Source organism: Dipodomys merriami, unplaced genomic scaffold, assembly GCF_024711535.1.
Source record: "Dipodomys merriami isolate MVZ:Mamm:240054 unplaced genomic scaffold, mDipMer1.0.p SCAF_16, whole genome shotgun sequence".
NCBI lineage: Eukaryota > Metazoa > Chordata > Mammalia > Rodentia > Heteromyidae > Dipodomys > Dipodomys merriami.
The window spans coordinates 8,662,711-8,674,311 of NW_027202937.1; the positions used below are offsets into that span (position 1 = coordinate 8,662,711).

The 11,601-nt window shown below is 44.2% G+C and overlaps 1 long non-coding RNA gene across 1 annotated transcript; it reads right to left on the bottom strand.

Annotated features, from left to right (window-relative positions):
* Window positions 1–618: 618 nt before the first annotated feature.
* LOC138827759 (uncharacterized) lies at window positions 619–11,128 on the bottom strand. The gene is made up of 3 exons (XR_011372178.1): window positions 10,811–11,128; window positions 2,977–3,133; window positions 619–1,022 (listed from the first exon to the last, which is right to left on the bottom strand). It is a non-coding gene; the product is annotated as an uncharacterized lncRNA (long non-coding RNA).
* Between the last annotated feature and the right edge of the window lie 473 nt (window positions 11,129–11,601).

The window sequence follows — 11,601 nt, forward strand, 5'->3', positions numbered from 1 at the left end:
TAGCACTCTACCACTTTGATCCACAATGCCACTTCTGGCTTTTTCAGTTTATGTGGAACCAAATCAAACTGAGGACTTCATGCATTCTACACACTCTACCACTAAGCCACATTCCCAGCCCCATATTTATTTTTTTAACTGTATTTTTATTGTTGTTGTTATTATGGTGTGGTGCAGAGGAGTTACTGTTTCATAAATTAGGTCATATTTCTTTTTTTTTCTGGGGGGGGGTCCGGTTGTTGGGACTGAACTTTGGGCCTGGGCGCTGTCCCTCAGCTCTTCAGCTCAAGGCTAGCGCTCTACCACTTGAGCCACAGCGCCACTTCCGGCTTTTTTCTTTTTGCTTATGTGGTACTGAGGAATCGAACCCAGGGCCTCATGCATGCAAGGCAAGCGCTCTACCACTGAGCCACCTTCCCAGCCCTAGGTCATATTTCTTTAAAGTGTATTCAGGGATGAGTAGGTGGCTCAGTGGTAGAGTGCTTGCCTTGCATGCATGAGGCCCTGGTTTCGATTCCTCAGCACCATATAAGCAGAAAAAAGCCAGAAGTAGAGCTGTGGCTCAAGTGATAGAGTTCTAGCCTTGAGCTGAAGAGCAGAGGGACAGCGCCTGGATCCAGAGTTCAGGGCGCAGCCCCCCCGCGCCCCCCCCACCACAAAGTATATTCAAGTGTTGGCCATGTGCTGTTTTATGCTTGTCTGAGGTTTTACAGTATGATCTCTGGATCTGAAGGAAAGCATGAAGCCAGGGAAGGGAGAGACTGTAACCCTGGGACTGGGCTGCTGGGTGCACTGGTGGAGTAGGGTCAAAGATGACAGCTGGAGGGGGATGGACAAGGGAGGCAGGAAAGGACTGGCTCCTATCCTCTGCATGGGTCCCGGGGAAGTCCTGGAGATAGACGCCTTGAAGAAAATGTGGTTGGAGAGCCACTTACCTATCATGTCCTGCTATATCCACCAAGACTCACCCATGGATTTCCATTTCCCCTTAGGACTTGAGTCTGTGTGACAGCTCAATACACCTGTCATAAAAGGTATGTATGAGGCAGTGTCTGCAAAGACCCTCACTCTCCTACCCCACTATTACTCTGGGCTGCCCCTTCTCTCCCAGCTCACACACATTATTTTCACCAGTGCCTACAGGCAGGCCAAAATAACAGCCCTCATGTATTTACGCTTTTATTGTGTGCCAGACTCTGCTCTAAGCACTTCATCAAAGTTAACATGTGAAGCTGCCCCAAAATCCTGTGAGGCAGGACAGTCACTAGCCTGTTATCTGACTGAGGAAACAACCCTGGGATTCCACCTGGGGACCCCACCCTAACACACCGTCCACTGCTTAGCATCTATAGCAGCAGGGACTCAAGCCCAATAACACAAATTTCTGAGCTGGCAAGAGTGCAGGGTAGTGTCACCAAAGGAAAAGAGGCAGGGCCAGGACAGAGGACAATCTATATTTACTTAGTGTCACAAGAATTGTATTTAATTGTCACTTCCTCACTGCCTGTCCTTGAAGTAGGAACAATTATCCTTTTTATCCATGTGAAGAACCTGAGATTAGGGGTTTGCCCAGAGTCACAGGCTATTCAATATCCTTCTCAAAAGTCAAATCCAGGGTGGGCATCTGTGGCTCATGCCTATAATCCTAGCTACTCAGGAGGGTGAGATCTCAGGATCCACGTTTAAGACTTTTATCTCCAATTAATCGTCAAAAAGAGCCAAAGTGGAGCTGTGACTCTAGTGGTAGAGCACTAGTTTTTAACAAAAAAGTTCAGAGACAGCACCCTGGCCCTGAATTCAAGCCTTAGGACAAACACACACACAAACGCAGATGCACACATGCACACACACACATATACAAAAGTCAAACCCAGCCACGTGCTGGTGGCTCACACCTATAATCCTAGCTACTCAGAGGCTGAGATCTGAGGATCATGGTTCAAAGCCAGCCCAGGCAGAAAAGTCCCCAGAAGTGGCAGTGTGGCTCAAGTGGTAGAGCACAAAGAGGCTCAAGAAGAGTGCCCTGAGTTCAAGCTCCACAACAGACAGCAACAACAACAACAAAAGTCAAACTCCGGTGGATTCCAAAGATTAGACCTTTGTTCTATGCTGCTGCTTCAATTGTGAAAGGGTGGGCATTTGGTGCTTTTGGAATAATTTGGACCAAATTGTGTACTGAATGCCTTTGTCTCTGTCTCCTGTCCTTGTTCCCAGTGTACAGACCCAATACTGACCATTTTGCATTCTTTACAATATGCTACATATACTTCTTGAGTTCCTCCTAAGTTGATATCTTTCAAACAGCTTGGCTTTTATGGAGCTACCATTGCAAGGAGTGGTGGGAAAAAAAAACAAAATAAGCAAGAAAGAAAACAAAAACAAATGCCTCTGACCCAGCCTCTATAATACTGGATATTCAGGAGGCTGAGGTTCAAGGTTCACAGTTTGAAGCAAGCCTGGGCAAGAAGGTTCATGAGACACTTATCTCCAGTTAATTACCAAAAAGCAGGGAGTGGAGCTGTGGCTCAAGTAGTAGAGTGCTAGCCTTAAACAAAAAAAGCTAAGGGGGACAACACCCAGGCCCTGAGTTCAAGCCCCAGTACTTGCACACACACAAAGAAAACCTCTTTTCTCCCTAAGGAATCTCAAGTGTCTTAGGGGCTGTAAATCTCCCAGAGGTCCAAATAAACTAATGTGCTGAACACTAGTGTGTCTAGATTAAGAATGTGACTGAGTAACAGTGAAATTGATGACTGTGTAACATATACTTTTGCAAGTCTAATGGTTTCCAATTATTTGTGTTCAATGAAATTGAATCAGAATCTCTTGGAATTGTCATCTAGTTGGTCATTAAAGTGAGTTTTGGCTTTGATTATGTGACTTTTGGCATACTACATTTAAAGAGTTTAAAAAAAAAAACAACAAAAAAACAGTGCTATTGCTTTATTAAAATGTGTTTCATTCCCAAATACTTACATCAGGTGAACAAGTTTTCTTCCGAAAAAAGTATAGAATGATGCAGGATTTCACCAGGTGCCAGTGGCTCACTCCTGTAATCCTAGCTACTCAAGAGGCTGAGATCTGAGAATCACGGTTCAAAGCCAGCCCAGGCAGAAACGTCCATGAGACTCATCTACAATTAACCATCAGAAAACTATTAGTGGTGTTTTGGCTCAAGTCATAGAGCATTCTCCTTGAGCAGAAGAGCTCAGGGACAGCGCCCAGGCCCAGGATTCAAGACCCATGACCAACAAAAAAGAAAAAAAAAATTAAGGATTTCAATAAAACTTACCTTATAGTGCACTGAAATGTATTTGCAGTAAAAGCTCATTAAAGATAAAAATCAGGGGGCTGGGAAGGTGGCTCAGTGGTAGAGCGCTTGCCTTGCATGCCTGAGGCCCTGGGTTCAATTCCTCAGCACCACATAAGCAAAAAGAAAAAAAAAAGCCGGAAGTGGCGCTGTAGCTCAAGTGGTAGAGCACTAGCCTTGGGCTGAAGAGCTGAGGGACAGCGCCCAGGCCCAGAGTTCAGGCCCCACAACCGGACCAAAAAAAAAAAAAAAAAGATAAAAATCAGGCCAGGTGCTGGGCATCAGTGGCTCATGCCTATAATCCTAGCTACTCAGGAGGCTGAGATCTGAGGATTGCAGTTCAAAGCCAGCCCGGGCAGGAAAGTCCATAGGACTCATCTCCAATAAACCACCAGAAAATTGGAAGTGGCGCTGTGGCTCAAGTAGTAGAGTGCTCACCTTGAGCTGAAGAACTGAGGGACAGCGCTCAGTCCCAGAGTTCAAGCCCCATGACTGACAAGAAAAAAAAAAAATCAGGCCAGGTGCCATTGGCTCATACCTAGAATTCTACCTACTTGACTACTTGAGTGGATGAGATCTGGAATATCATGGTTTGAGTCAGAAAAGTTTGTGAGAGCCATTCTCAACCAATAGTTGGGCATGGTGGCATACTCCTGTTTTTCTAGCTATGAAAGTCTAATTTAGACCTGTCACGGTCCAGGCAGGATATAAAGCCTTATCTCAAAATAACAGCCAAGAAGGGATAGTGGGAGAAAAACAAACTAATGGGTAATAATATTCAACAAAAAATGTACTCATTACCTTACTCATGTAACTGTAACCCCCCTGAACAGCACCTTTATAATAAAATAAAATAACAGCCAAAAAGGCTAGAGGGATACTTCAGCAGTAGCATGGTTGTTAAGTAAGCACAAGATCCTGACATCAGGGGCTGGGAAGGTGGCTCAGGGGTAGAGCGCTTGCCTTGCATGCATGAGGCCCTGGGTTCGATTCCTCAGCACCACATAAGCAAAAAGAAAAAAAGCCGGAAGTGGCGCTGTGGCTCAAGTGGTAGAGCGCTAGCCTTGAGCTGAAGAGCTGAGGGACAGCGCCCAGGCCCAGAGTTCAGGCCCCATGACTGGACCCAAAAAAAAAAAAAAAAGATCCTGACATCAAACCCTGGGATTGCCAAAAATATAAATAAAAATAATAAATGATACTGTGTGTTAATCTGATTAATCATGGAATAATAATACTCAGAATGATAGCTAAGAAATTTCTTGGAGGATCATGATCCCAGGCAATTAAATTTCTATGAAAAGGCACATTCCTATGGTAGAGATGTGCAAGACTTTCTAGAATTTTTTTATGCTACTATAAACTTCTGCATGGAGAAAATAAAATAGAAATTTCATGTTCAAGGAGAAAATAGAATTGTGTTTAATTTATTTTAAAAGGGTGCTTTTACTTTTTTAATGCAGTATATCTAAATGGATAATGATAGACTAGAGCTGTATCTTGGTGATAGCGCTCATACTTAACATGCCCTGTGTACGGCCTTGGAAGGGTGGCTTAGTGGTAGAGTGCTTGCTTAGAATGCATGAAGCCCCAGGTTCCATTCCTCAGTACCACATAAACAGAAAAAGCTGGAAGTGGCACTGTAGCTCAAGTGGTAGAATGCTAGCCTTGAGCAAAAAGAAGCTCAAGGACAGTACCTAGGCTCTGAGCTGAAGCCCCAGGACTGGCAAAAATAAAAAATAAAAACAAAAAACATGTCCTGTGAGCCGGGCGCTGGTGGCTCACGCCTGTAATCCTAGCTACTCAGGAGGCTGAGATCTGAGGATCGCAGTTCAAAGCCAGCCCGGGCAGGAGAGACAGTGAGACTCCTATCTCCAATAAACCACCAGAAAACCGGAATGGTGCTGTAGCTCAAGTGGTAGAGTGCTAGCCTTGAGCTGAAGAGCTGAGGGACAGCGCCCAAGCCCAGAGTTCAAGCCCCACCACCGACAAACAAAAAAACAAAAAAAAACAAACCATGTCCTGTATACAACCCCCAGTGCTAAAATAAAGAAAACTATATGGATGGGGATACATAGCATGGTGCTATGTATTTTGTTTTTTTGTTTTTTTGGGGTCCGGTTGTGGGGCCTGAACTCTGGGCCTGGGCGCTGTCCCTCAGCTCTTCAGCTCAAGATTAGCGCTGTACCACTTGAGCCACAGTGCTACTTCCGGCTTTTTTCTTTTCACTTATGCAGTAATGTTTAAATTCCATTGGATGACATTCTAAAACCATGATCTACCATTTTATTTTAAAATTCAAAATTCTTTACCAATCCATATGCCTTGTAGTAGTTAATGTTCTTGCCTGGTAGCATTGGCTAGAATGTCTAGTACAATATTTAAGTCTGTCAAGAGAGGACACACTCACCTTGTTCTTCAGTCTTCCACCATTAAACATGAGGTTAGCTGTGGGTGATCCATAGATAACTTTGACCAGGTTGGAGAAGTACCCTTCTATTCTTTGGTTTGCTTACTGATTAAGATAGGGGTAGTTTGTAATGAGGCATAGAGGTAATGTGCTAAAAATCATTTCAATGCGTAAGGTAATGGAATGATAGCTCAAGATGTAAGTTCTTTACATACTCTGTCCTTGTTATACCCCCAGTGCCAAACAATGACTGAACAAAGATGGACTTGAAGAAGTATTTGTGGAGCAAACTATCTCCTACCCTCTCCTTGGCATTTCTTTTCTCCTGTCCGTGTGATGTCCATTCACACTTTCCAATTCTACTCAGATGACACCTCACCCAAAGGATACCTCCTCAAACCCTGAGCCAACTATGCCTATTTTGGGGGGCTCTGATACCTTGTGGATTAAATAATATGCATTGTCTTTAGTAATTTATATTTCTATCCCCGTACTCTCCTGGATAGGTAATATAGTATGGGGTAAAAAGTGCAAATCTCAGGTTGGGAAGGTAGCTTAGTGGTAGTATGCTTGCCTAGTATACATGAGGCCCTGGGTTTGATTCCTCAGCACCACATAAACAGAAAAAGCTGGAAGTTGCTCAAGTGGTAGAGCAGTAGCCTTGAGCAAAAAGAAGCTCAGGGAAGTACCTAGGCCCTTAGTTCAAGCCCCAGGACTGGCAAAACAAACAAAATATAAATCTCTAACTAGGTACTGAGGCTCACACTTGTAGTCCTAGCTACTTGTGAGACAGAGATTGAGAGGATCAGGGTTCAAGGCCAGCTTAGGCAAAAAGTTCATGAGATTCCCATCTCCACTAATATAAAGCTAGGCATACTGATATATGCCTATTTCCTGGCTATTTCCTAGAAGCATAAATGGGATCAGGATCAGGATAAGTATCCAGTATCAGGTCCTATTTGCAAGGTCATATTAAAAAAAATAACTAAAACAAAAAGGATGGAGGTGTGTGTCAAGTGGTAGAGCACCTGCCTAGCAAGCACAGGGTCCTGAGTTCAAAACATTCTCACTTCTTTGTGTGATCTTCATTGGGCCCCAGGTTTCTCAGCTATCAAACGGAGATGACTATAGATAATACCTATCTTGTGGGGTTGTCTGGGGACTGTAGTACATCAGCATCAGTAAACAATAATTATTATACAATAGTCAACTGTGAGGAACCGCAGAGCAAAGCCTATGTTTTTTCTTCTCTGCTACTGTAGCCTTAGTCCAATCTGCAAGGTATAAAGTCTTACAAGAGTGAGCAAAAAGCATTTGAAAGAAAAAAATGAATTCAACATGGCATAGCAGGTAAAACTCAGAACTCAAGTGTATAAGGCCGTATTGTCTATTTCTATATATATTTCCTAAATTGATTTCACTATGATCCTGAGCCTACCAACCTGGAAAAACTAAGACATTGGGAGGTTATGCACTGCTCAGGAAAAAGATAAGACTTTGATGAGCTGGGAAGTTGGCTCAGTGGTAGAGTGCTTGCCTTGCATGCATGAGGCCCTGGGTTTGATTCCTCAGTACCACATAAGCAGAAAAAGCCAGAAGTGGCACTGTGGCTCAAGTGGTAGAGCGCTAACTTGAGCTGAAGAGCTCAGGGACAGTGCCCAGGCCCAGAGTTCAGGCCCCATGACTGACAAAAAAAAAAAAGAGTTTCAATAGTCCATTCTTTTTATTATTTAAGCCTACTTGGCCCCTTGGACATGCTAAGCCTGGTACAGCATCTTTGTCTGGCTTGGGAGCCCCCTAGGAGAACCTCTGCCTAGCTTCATGTGAGTGTAGCTCAAATGGTAGAGTTCCTGCAGATCAAACACCAGGCACTGAACTTAAACCCAAGTACTACCAAAAACACCAGATCAAGCCAACAAAACTAACAAACACAAACCTTCGCCATTCATTCTTGGAACCAAGACAAAGAAAACAAATTCTGGCACTTTCAGAACCTTAGACAGGATTCAATATGTTCCTGTTTTGGCAATTCACATAGAAGGATGTGATGTCAAAATGTTTAAGCAGGGGCTCAGAGGTAGAGCGCTTGCCTTGCATGCCTGAGGCTCTGGGTTCGATTCCTCAGCACCATATAAGCAAAAAAAGAAAAAAGCCGGAAGTGGCACTGTGGCTCAAGTGGCAGAGCGCTAGCCTTGAGCTGAAGAGCTGAGGGACAGCACCCAGGCCCAGAGTTCAGGTCCCACGACCGGACCAAAAAAAAAAAGAAAATATTTAAGCATTTTCCTAGTCTGGATTCCCAGATTGCTGCTGCTTTAAAAAAAAAAAAATTGGCAGGGCTGGGAATGTGGGTAGAATGCTTGCCTAGTATGCATACAGCCCTGGGTTCAATTCCTCATTACCACATTAACAGAACAAACCAAAAGTGGAGCTGTGGCTCAAATGGTAGAGTGCTAGCTTTGAACAAAAGAAGCCCAGGGACAGTGCCCAGGCCCTGAGTCCAAGCCCCAGGACTGGCCAAAAATAAGAAAAATTTTAAAAATTGGCATTTAAAAAAAGTAAATTTACTTTAAATAAACAAATACTTGGGTCTGAAGGTGTATTTCCACAGAGTGCTGGCTTAGCATGAGCAAGTGCTTGGTTTTTATCCTCAGCACTGAAGAAAACCTACCTACCTTGTGAATATTAAAGTTTTGGCAAAGATAGAATGACATTTATTTACAGGAACCAGTGACCGAAAGTTAACCAGATGCAGCTTGTGCTCTAATCGGCACTTTCCCATGCCAGGAGTGGTCAGCAAATCTTCAAATCAGAAAGTGGCTTCCACAAAGAAGCTCTTTTGAATCATTATTTCACAATTTTCACAAATGACAGGTCTATTCTAATACTCATTTCACACATTTCTAAATAATTCTTTTTTTTTCACCAGAGAAAAGCTGTTTTTTATAACACCAGGGGCTTGTATCAGTCTTGGAACAGCATTAATGATTATGAGGCATGCTCAACCTCTGCTTGTTGTTTGTTGGCCAACATGAGGTGACAGGGTTCTGGGTGAGACTTGAATCAGCCTTTCATCTACATTGTGGCCTCATTACTTAAAAGACAGAAAACTGAGACTTCAAAGAACTTCCAAAATAGACCATAGAAGCTGTGTTGAGCTTGTCTACTAATGAATATTTTTCAAAAGTATATGAGAGTTGGATGCTGGTGGTTCATACCTGTAATCCTAGCCACTCAGAAGGCTGAGATTGGAGGACTGCAGTTCAAAGACAGCCCAGGCAGGAAAAACCTTCAGCCTCTTACATCCAATCAGTCAGCAAAAAGCCAGAGTGGCGTTATGGCTCGAGTGGTAAAGTGCTAACCTTTAGCAAATAAGTCAAGTGAGAGTGTAGAGCTCTGAGTTCAAGTCCCAGTACCAACATATGCACACAAAAAATATATATAATAGATAAGACTATATTATCTATTATATAACATATATATACATATGTATATAACATATACAATATTATATACATTATATAACAATTGTGTATTATATATAACATACATACTATATATATAGGACAGATAGATTTTACTTTTTTTTTTTTTTTTTTTTTGTCGGTCGTGGGGCTTGAACTCTGGGCCTGGGCGCTGTCCCTCAGCTCTTCAGCTCAAAGCGAGCGCTCTACCACTTGAGCTACAGTGCCACTTCCGGTTTTCTGGTGGTTTATTGGAGATAGGAGTCTCACGGTCTCTCCTGCCCGGGCTGGCTTTGAACCTCGATCCTCAGATCTCAGCCTCCTGAGTAGCTAGGATTACAGGCGTGAGCCACCAGCGCCCAGCAGATTTTACTTTTGAGCTTGTTTTTTGTTGTTTCCTTTGTGTGTGGGGGGGGTTTTAAAAAGTATTATTTTATGACTGCTCCCAGGAGTGGGCTGCCCAGTGTGGCAGGTGTATTCAGCTCAGGGTAAATGTGGGTTGGGAGAAGGACAATTGAGTGGCTCGAGGGGAAGAGGAAGGTTTGAGGCCAGGCCCACAGAAGCTCAGATACACTTCTGAGGATGGGAGCTGAGGAAGCTGCCATGGAAAGCTATGACTAAGCCACCAATAGGATTAAGACATTCTTGGAAATCTAGCTGACCATCGGAGTTGAGGTCCAGCTTCTTCATCATGCAGTCAAGGACACCAGGATCCTTCTGGTTCTTTGTAAAGGAAGCCAGTTCTGAATTCATGAACCTTAGGAACTCTGTCTTGGACAGAATTGAGTTGTTCCCATCCCTTCCAGCATACTTCTGGAAAACAGCAATCAGGGACTTGATGCATCTCTTATACTCTGTAGGTTGAGACATTTTTTTCCAAGTTGGAGTAGAGCAAGGCCCGGATGGCTGAGGTGGCGGCTGGGAGCGGAGGTGTGCTGGGCGCTGGGTGTCTGTTGTTTACTTTTTTAGCTTGTTTTCTTTATATCAAGTGAGGTTGTTGGGGAAGCAAATCTTCACCATGTCACACAGCTCAGATAGGCTCCATGTTAACCCGCAAGATCTCAGGAGCACAATCATTTCAGGCCACTCTAACACATTGCTACCTCTCCTAAGCACTTCCAAAAAGAGAAGCAGGACTCTGCCTGCCTGGGGAATCGCCAGTCCCTGCAACTTCTTCATTCTTCACACCCTCTTCTCTATCTGGACTCCATACTATGGCTCCAACCCCACCCCACCAAGCCAAGACCTTTGTTCTTTTAATTTTTTGGGGGGGGAGGTCTGGTCCTGGGACTTGAACTCTGGGCCTGGGCCCTGTCCCTCAGCTCTTCAGCTCAAGGCTAGCGCTCTACCACTTGAGCCACAGCGCCACTTCTGGCTTTTTTCTGCTTATGTGGTGCTGAGGAATCGAACCCAGGGCCTCATGCATGCGAGGCAAGCACTCTACCACTGAGCCACCTTCCCAGGCAAGACCTTTGTTCTTTCATCTGCTTCTATTTCCTACCAACTTCTTTACTCAGGAGCAATTTCCTCATGAAGATTAAGCTTTTATATAGAACAAAGCCAGGAAGGATTCCCAAGCAACTTGGGTTCTCAACTCTCTCCAGAGATCAGAGATTCAACAGGTAGACTTACCTGCTTGGAAAGTGCTAGCTGCTTTGGGTGTACCCACTGCCCAGACTGGCTGTGCTGGATAGTCCCTGTTTGGCTGTTCAGATCCACGCTCCACCCTCCTCTGTTCTGCGGGGGCTTGGGAGGCCAGCTCATAGACCTGTGCCACCCAGGATCCCCACTCTTCCACTTCCAGTGAGGTTTGTTAGTGGGATCTACTAGCCTGGGGGAATAAGAGGAGAGAAAAAAAGTTAAATATTTAATTCCTTGCTCTCTCCCTGCTGGATTTGCCAACGGCACAGCTTCTGTCAGTGGCCTTGTCGCGGGATGAATTCTGTCCCTTCAAAAAAAAAAAAATGACATGTTGGAGTCGTTATCCCCAGGTCCTTAGCATGAGCCCTTAGTTGCAAAGTCTTCACAGAAGTCATAAAGTTGAAATGAGGTAATTAGGGTGAGCTCTAATTCAGTAGGGTTGGTGAGAGACACACACAGGAAGACGGGAAGACAGGAAGCAGTGACACAGGTAGAAGATGGCCAGCCATCAATAAAGCAAGGGAAGAGCCCCAAAGAGATTCTCTTTTACAACTCTTAGGAGGAGCCAACCCTGCAAACACCTTGATTTTGGGAAGCTGAGATTGGCATGACTGTGGTTCAGATGTGCACCCAGGTAGGGAATGAGACCCTAATTAGCACAAAAAGGGCTAAACGTGTGGTTCAATGGTAGAGTGCTTGACTAGCAAGCATAAGATCCTGAGTTCAAATCCCAGTACCCCCAAATTCCAAGAACTTTGAACAATGTAATGATTTGTCATAAC